The following is a 9,532-nucleotide window of genomic DNA, read 5'->3' on the forward strand; positions in this document are numbered from 1 at the left end:
TGAGTTATTTCATTTAGTGAAATACATTTAAGATGCATACATGTTGCATTTATCATGGTTTGTTCTTTTATTGCTGATTACTGAATAATATTCTAGTATGTGAACGTACCATTGTTTGATTCTTCATTCCTCAGTTGAGAGACATTTGGGTTGTTTCTAGTTTTAGGTAATTATGAATAAACCTATAATATTTTTGTATGAGGTTTTTGTGTGAACTAAGTTTTTATTTCACCTGAGTAAATACATAAGTGTAGGATTTCTGGTTGATATGGTCAGTATGTGTTGAGAAAGGCCTCTGCATCTAGAAAGAATGAAGCTGGTGTGAAGAGAAAGGAAGAGCTGAGTGATCTAATGGTATTAAGTTCTTGGTCTCAATTTTTCCTAAGATCCAGATGCTTCTTTGTTTTCCCCATAACTTGGTTGTTCAGTTATTCTTTAGATTTCATAAAATAAACTAATGTCCTTTGGATAATTCATTTTTGTCCCATTAGGCAGTTCTAAATATATTTCTGATGTGTGCAACAATGTAAAACTTGTTTTATAGCAACCTTTTATTGAGCATTTAGAGGGAACTAGCCACTGTGCTCAATCCTTAACATGCATTTTATAATTTGTGCACTGAGATTATCCAGCCCATTGTACATTGGTTGCAATGACAATTTAACTCACTGTTGTGAAGAAGAGAGAGAAGGAAAAATGAAAATAACCTCATGTGGAACTGATGTGTTTACTATAGGGTTTGTAACAGGCTGTCAGGCTGTGCCAATGTATTTATTGTTTTGGAGAAATGCACTTTTGATTACAAAAGACTTTATTGTTTAGTACAGGAACTTAAATGTTGACAAGTCTACTTTGCACAAAAGAACAATCACATTGCTATGAATTCACACATAAATATGTAGATTACTTCTTTGTTGTATATATTAATAAATAAAATATTCATGAACTAAAGCCTTAAAAAGAGAAATTTAACATCATGATGGTTAAAACACTTTGCTACTTCCATTAGTTCTAACAAAATCCAACTTTCTGGTTCACTTTAGAACAGATTTTTAAAATATAAATGATATAATATACCCCTCAATTTGGCCATGACCTTTATTGAATAATTTAAGATATTTTGATTTTCCTTCTGTTTTGGGATGAATGTTGTCTTTTCTTGATTTATTTTATTTTATTTTATTTTTTTTAAAGATTTATTTATTTATTTGAGACAGAGAGAATGAGAGAGAGAGAGAGCACATGAGAGGGGGGAGGGTCAGAGGGAGAAGCAGGCTCCCTGCCGAGCAGGGAGCCCGATGCGGGACTCGATCCAGGGACTCCAGGATCATGACCTGAGCCGAAGGCAGTCACTTAACCAACTGAGCCACCCAGGCGCCCTCTTGATTTATTTTAAAAGGACACATATGATAGGTGCTATTTGAGCAGTCCAGATGCTATGTGCTTCTGGAGTCAAGAAGAGGGAGAGGTCAGTTTCTGGGTTGGATCTCAGGGAAGGCTTTGTGGAGAAGGTGATAGTGGAATGGGGCCTTGTAAGTTATTTGTGTTCAGAGACCACTGGTGCTAAAGGAATACCTTTATTTAATCTCTATATAATATACTAAACTGGTGTTCTGGTAAAAGATTCACCTAAAAAAAGTAATTAAATTTCTTTTTCACAGTATTTTGAACATACCATTAAAATCATTAAATCCATATGGCTGGATTCTTGACTAATTATTAAAAGAAAATCATGCCCTCTCTGATTCTATTTCCTAGAATACAATTATTCTCTTATCTAATTCATGGTGGAATTTTTTTTTTATTTAGCCATAATTCTATATTGCATCATTGTAATTGATTGACATGAATTCCAGCAAGAGTTATTTTTAAAGTTTCATGATCTCCTAGAAAAATAATAGGTCATTAAAAATGAACATTATTTATTCAGTAGAGATCAAAAGAATCAATGTGGTCACTCAGTAAAATATACTTTTGGACTTAAAAATGACTCAAATGGATTTTTAGAGTAATAAAACAATCCAGAATACAATAAAAGTACACTTCAAAACAGGAAAAAAATCATCATGACATTTAGAAGCAATAGAAAAAATAATATATAACCTATCTGTAATTGATTACAATAGGACCTCTGACATTTCTGTGTACTAAGGGGCTTGTTCATGGAGCCATTGCTAATAAGCAGGGAAGTGTTGCTGATTATTTATGAAACATTTAAGAAATAATGGTTCATACTCGGCATAAATTCTGAATCAATGTCTTGAATAATTGTATGCTATATAGCATTATCAGCCTGATATGCTGATATACAGGGATCACTATAGACACTTGTAAACAGAAGTTTTCTTAATATTTACAAGATGTTGAAAGATTTGATTGCCTTAACCAGAAACCGCAGACATTTGCTATAATGTTTGTGTGTCCTATAGTAAATGTGGTGTTTTACATGTGGTACTGTGTTAAGCATCACACAAATGAATTTAATCCACTATGCAAATTTTATTTAGTAATACAATAGACTACACGCTTTAAAATGCTTGTGTAGTCATTGATTGATTCCATTAGTCTTTAGATAACATCAGTGGGGCATATTGTGGCCCCAGACTCTGGGCAGGTGAACCTCTTTTACTTTATCTAACCTGCGATATAGGTTCCAATTTTTATTTTTATTATCTTTATTATTCTTAAAGATTTATTTATTTATTTGAGAGAGAGAGAGACTGGGGTGAGGGGCAGAGGGAGAAGCAGACTCCCTGCTAAGCAGGGAGCCCGACTCGGGACTTGATCAGTCCCAGGATCCTGGGATCATGACCTGAGCCGAAGGCAGATGCTTAACAGACTGAGCCACCCAGGTGCCCAAGTTCCAATTTTCATATATGCCATGCCAATAAAAGGTTTGGGAAGCTCTGAAAATAACATTTATTGATCATTAATTATGTGGAAGATATTGGCCTCAGAACTAAAAATGTTTAAAAACAACAAAATATCTTATGCTTTTAGAAGTATTTAAAATCTAATGTAAGAGGACTGTATAATGAATAAAAAAATACAGATTGGTTATTTCTTTTTAAATGAACTTAACATGTATTCCAAGTCCCCATTTCTACTATAATGGAAATCAATCTTGCCAAATCAAGGTAACTTCTAGTCTAAAGCTGTATCTTCTGGATAAACTCCGGCAACTTAAGTCTCCTTTCCTGCCCCTCTTCCCCAGGAGGATCTAGGTTCTAAGGCGCTTCCATATTTTCATGACATTGGAGGGAGATAATAGGTCTGGGGTTCCTATCTGCTGTGTTCAGTGCTGGAATACCTTGCCATCTGTTTTGTCAGTGTCAGCAGAGGGCAGTGAGCATTCTGGGAAGTTCATTCTGTGCTGTAAGCCTCCCCACCCTCACCCTATTTCTCATCCCCTTAACCTTCAGGGACACCATATCTTAATTTTCATTTATTTTTCTCCCTGACTTGGGCAAGAGAGTCTTTTCCGATTCTCTCCACATCCTACAGGAATCAAGGAAGGATGGTGGAGTGGGCATGAATATCAAGATACTTTTCTGTCTATGCCTGTCCTGTTGTAATCTATACTCAAAAGTGATGGCTCCATGCTGGCAAACATCACACTACTAGGCTGCCTAACTCCAAAATCCACACAATAAATGGAGTTTTTTTCTGCCTTCATATTCTTATGAAAGTTTTGGTGGTTTCTGTAGACTCTACTTCTCTGGGTTTCAAGCCATCAGTGGGAAAAGAAAGAGTCTGGTACAACAGTTGAGCAGTTGTGCATAGCACCCCCCCCCCCAGTCCTCTACAAGCTCTCTCTCCCATTATCACCCATGAACATATGAAGGTTCTGGACAACTGGACTTACATAAGCATATTCCTCCCCCTCCCTAATGTGGTTTATAATCTAAACTAGTATTCTTCAAATTTCTTTTTGATAGAAACCCTTTGTGAGATATACATTTTCATATCAACCCCAGAAATCACACGCTTACCTTAGTCTTACTAATTGCAGTGTACTCTGTTCTAATTAATTAGGGAAGAAACAAATGAAACAATGCTAGTCTAGACCTAGGAAATTGTTTTTGTGACTTACCTGTGGGCCTTGAGCACCAGTTTGAAAAGCAATGCTATAAACCTTTGCCCTGAGATCCTTCTTAACTCCTGATGAACAAAACCAGATTTTTAGAATTCTAGTAGACATCTTTCCCTTTCAAGTGGCTGGGTCTTGCAAATCGAAAGAGCTCTGACCTTCAGACCAGTATCAATGCTATATGCTTTAAAAATCCATTTGAATTATTTGTTTTGGTCTGTACCCCACTCTCCACCTTTGACAAGGAATAACTCTGGATATATGGGCAGACAATAGTAAGAGAAATGTGGGAAAGCATCTACAGATTTTATCCTGTTACATAAAAATCAGACAGAGAACCATAAAATTTTAAATTTCCAAAGACACTTAGATTAATTTTCCCAGCCAAGAAGTTCACAAAGGACACTGCTATTCTGGGGGATTATCTGACTTGTCCAAGGACACAGAGCTTGTTAGAGGCACAACTTGAACCCTTGGCTGTTGACTGTCATATGATCATTTTTTCCACCTAACACTATTTGGCCTTTTCTTAAAATTAGAAAATTGGTCAATTGAAAAGTAATATAAAGTACTAACATGGAGTGGGGGCTGATTTGCATCATGTGCTTACTAATTGTTAGGGCTTTTTGCTCTTCGTGACCTTAATGGGTCTGCGGTTGAAGTATTCATTGTGTCTGATCCAGTTCCTAATTTTATATATTCTCTCTCTCTTTCTCTCTTTTCCATCATACTTAGGGTGCTGAAGGAAGAGTGAATACTGCATTTATTTTTGTGGGGTCAATATTAAGCCTTGGCGTTAGAGAGCCTGGCAACTCATGTACCATAAGATAAACGTTTGGGGATTAAACTGGTAGTCACTTTGTTCTTTGGCTGATTTACTTGGTAATATAGAACCATCTTCCATTTCAACTCTTCTTAGAGAAAACATATTTCATACACTGACATACAGATATCTGGACAGTTTTGATGATCTACATCAGGGATCAGCAAAAAGAGGTTTATTTAAAAATATATATATCTAAAAAGAAACATGTCGGGTGCCTGGGTGGCTCAGTTGGTTAAGCGACTGCCTTCGGCTCAGGTCATGATCCTGGAGTCCCTGGATCGAGTCCCGCATCGGGCTCCCTGCTCGGCGGGGAGTCTGCTTCTCCCTCTCCCGCTCCTCCCTCTTGTGCTCTCTCTCTCTGACTCTCTCTCTCAAATAAATAAATAAAATCTTTAAAAAAAAAAGAACACAATCCCCTTTTAAAAAAAATAAATAAATAAAAAGAAACATGTCAACAATTCTTTTAGAAAGTGCTTTATGAATGTGTCAAAGATCTTTGAAATACACACGAATATTTATCTCAGAGTTATGTCTAATCACAAAATACTATGTTGGATACAACTTAAATATCAGCAGTAGGAAGATGATTAAGTGGATTATGGTACTAGTGCAAAATAAATTATTATATAACCCTGAAATATGATATTTGATGAACAGTGTCCATGACTGTGGGAAATGTTTTACGTTTTTAGTTTTATAAAGGACATATAAAATTGCATCCTCAGTATGAGATTAACTATGTAAAAACAATTGTATAGAAAAAGATTAGATAGAAATAGATTAAGATAAAATTTGTACCTTCTCTTTTCCCTTCCAAATCTTATTTTTTTCTTCAATTATCATGCACTACACATACTTAGAAAAAAACAGTTTAATAGAGGTATTTTACAAATATGTAGTATCAGTTTAAAATGTTGGAAGCAGGAAAAAAATCTCAAGTTTTGAGTTTTTATGGATTTTAGGTTGTGTTTGATTATAATGTTCAAAAAAGCTTTGTGAGTTGAGGCTGTAGCGCAGTTTTTCTCATGGAGTATCCGGAGATGTAACATCAGTGAATCACAGCCCCTATTAGTAATGCCCAATATGAAGAAAGAATATGTTGAATGGAAAGAACATCAATCTTTAAACAACAGGTGGAGCTATTATTTAGCATTTTGAGTGGGTCAGGGTGTTTGTTTATCTCCTGCTGCTATTTATAATTCAGGACTGTTGTTATTTGATCCAGAATAGAGGAGCACGTTGAAAAGAGAAGAAGAAATGAAAAGCTCCTCCACCTCCTCTCTAAGGAAGCTTACCTGCAATCAATCCTGCCTGAATGAGCAGCCCTTACAAGTGGGTGTGCTCTCTTGAATTCACTGGCTGTACCCACAGTCCCCGCTGCAGTAGTTGAAGCAATCTTCCTTTGAAGATATTGATTTCCTATGGAATTGTCATTTGAAATGATGGATCTACAGTTGGGTTGGGACCTGGAGGAAAGATGGTTGTGTTTGTGTTGCAGGCGTGAATCTTGACAGGCTTTGTCCTCCACACAAAGGACAAAAGGAAAGGAAAGAAATTATTAGAGTTGGGAGAAAGATTAAGGAAAATACTTTAATTGGCTTCTGGTTTTATAGGCCAATTTCTAATACTTAGGACAAGGTTATTTATGGGTACATCATTTCACAGCAGTTGAATTTTTTTATTATTTCTAAAATGAAAGTAGTAAGACTTATGGTTGTGTACTTTACAACAGAAATGCAGAAAGTTTTCTGTTTTGGCTAGAGTATTCATTGGTCGTAATTTCTGTTTCTCAGAGGTGGTCTGAAGGCTGATCTTTGGGTCACAGTGATGACAGTCCTTTTCCCATAGGTTAGATTTCCTGGATCCCTGGAGCCTTCCATTAAGAAGGACTTGATTCTTGATTGTTTCCATCCTAAAATATTGGACCTTACTCCTTTCTTTCCACTCTCCCTTCTGTTATCTTCTTTTAAATAATATGAATTTCACATAAATCATATTTTTCTGTAATTATCTTTGCTTTTTTTTTCTGCCATACTTTGAGGCAAGTTATTCTATCCTTTCTTTTTTTCCTCTTGTCATTTGTTTTTCCTGTATGCTCTACTTTTTACCTCAGAAACAACCAACCTCATTGGGTTGGGGTTCGTTAATCAGACTGATTATTTGCTTGACACACATTCTTTTCCTATTATTCTAAATAGGCCCAAAGATATTAAGATACCATTTTGTTTTCTTCATTTTTAGAGAACAGTCAATGATGCAAAGTATGTACGTGAGATTCTTAGAGTGTCTGATATACAAAAACATTAAGTTCCTACAGCAGTTAGTGAATACCTATCATCAATGAATGTAACATTCTTCATAAATAAATTTTATAACAACAAAAACTTAGCTTTATTATCAGACTATATTTTTTTTCTTTTTTTTAAAAGGTTTTATTTATTTATTTGACAGAGAGAGACACAGTGAGAGAGGGAATACAAGCAGGGGAAGTGAGAGAGGGAGAAGCAGGCTTCCCACGGAGCAGGGAGCCCGATGCGGGGCTCGATCCCAGGACCCCGGGATCATGACCCGAGCCGAAGGCAGACGCTTAACGACTGAGCCACCCAGGCGCCCCTATCAGACTATATTTTTTAAACCATTTTCTACAGAAAATTTTCTGTAAAACTCATTTTTCTACCTACATCAATTATAATAAAGTTAGATCACTTGTAGGTGTTGGAACATCATCAGTATATACTGTATATATGGTACTTTTCAGAGTTTTTTGGTCATTGAGTCATTATGTCCTTAGGGTAAATGACCACTGTGATTCTTTGTTATTGCATTTAATATATATACTGGTTTTTTTGATATTGCATTATATATATATGTCTTTAAGCAGCTGACTTTTCTGTCTTATACATGTGCTTTCCCTCTTTTCTCATTTTCTACTTTTAATCTACTATGTACTAGAAAAATCATATCTGTACTAAGCAGAATTCTGTCTGATGTAGGAATAAGTAGTAACTGCGTAATATTTAAAAACACAAATTTTGTAATGTAAGAGTTGAGTTTTTGGTGCAGCTTTGACCTCTATTTTTTTGCTGCCTTGAGCTCTTTAATAAAACACTTGATTTCCTGATTCTTACTAGGATTGCAGAGATTTGAAGTTGTTGGGTGAATGGGTTATTGAAATATGTGACTATTTCTAAGCAATGCCCATAATAATAGGTAGATCAACTCTCAGAATGTTCTGAGGATTAAATGTATGCTATACGTGAGCATTTCATACATGATAGTAACATAGAGTGTGTGTGTGTGTGTGTGTGAAAGAGAGAGAGAGAGAGAGAGAGAGAGAGATATGGAGAGAGGTAGGAGTGGGAGGGAGAAACCAAACCCATCCTCTCAGGAAAGAATTGACCATAAGGGGTGGCTTAAAACTTCTTTGGTAAGCCATCTCTAGCATATTTCACTGATCTGAATCACAATTTTCAGCACCAATGTCAGGCAAACAGCAATGCCACTTTCATCTTTGTTTTGTTTAGGACACATTCTCTGTATTTCTTTTATTTAAAGGATCTATTTAGTTTGGGGAATGGACTAGGATTTGTGTATGTGGATTAATGTAAGGTGAAATAGAGTGTGAAAACATCCAATTGGAGCAGTGATTCATCTGATTTTAGTATGCAAATGAATTTCTTTCACCCCCAAAAAAGGAAAATTCACTTGGTAGATGCTTGCTGATGATCACCTGTCATCTTGGCAGTGACTTATTACTGAATAATTAAAATCACACTTCCAAACTAGAGAAACCCTTCCAATTTGGGCATAAACACGTACTAGGATGCAAGTACCATTTTAGATTTCAGTGAATGAAACCTTAATTAATTAGAAATCAGTATGTTAGGAACTCAAATAGATTTCAATAGTTAAATAATTTCTACTCTATAATGGTAAAATAAAACAGCCTAATATTTTTTAAAGATTCTTCAATAATAACAACAACAAAAATGTGTATTTTCTAGGAAACTCTCAGATAGCCAGAGTTCATCCTCCCATTTCTGATAGGATATTGTTAGTTGAGTTTTTATTGTAACAGTATTTTTTTTCCTTCTTTTTTTTTATTCTTATGTTAATCCCCATACATTACATCATTAGTTTTAGATGTAGTGTTCCATGATTCATTGTTTGTGCATAACACCCAGTGCTCCATGCAAAATGTGCCCTCCTCAATACCCACCACCAGGCTAACAGTATTTTTAAGGGAGAAATTTTTACTCCTTCAGGACAGTGGGCCTATATGCATCCTTTAAATTCGTACAAATCAAATTCTGATTAGACATATTTATAAAAGTTGTTTGTTATGGATTTTCTATATAAAGAGAAAGATTTTTATATTAGTCTTCTTCATGCATGTCCATTATTAATGGGAACAATATCATTTGAAAAACTATTTTACGTAGATTCTCACATTTATTTTAACAAAGTAAGTAAATTCTATTTGGTGTTCAGTGAAACAGGCTAAGTTATGTTGCTGGATGTGTAAATATGTGCCATTTCTCACTCATCTTTGTTTAGACAAACGTTCATTTCTGACATTTATCTATCTTATTTACCAGTCACTGCTATTTATATTA

This window comes from Mirounga leonina, unplaced genomic scaffold (genome assembly GCF_011800145.1).
Source record: "Mirounga leonina isolate KUSES-001 unplaced genomic scaffold, KU_Mleo_1.0 Mir_168, whole genome shotgun sequence".
NCBI classification, from domain to species: Eukaryota; Metazoa; Chordata; class Mammalia; order Carnivora; family Phocidae; genus Mirounga; species Mirounga leonina.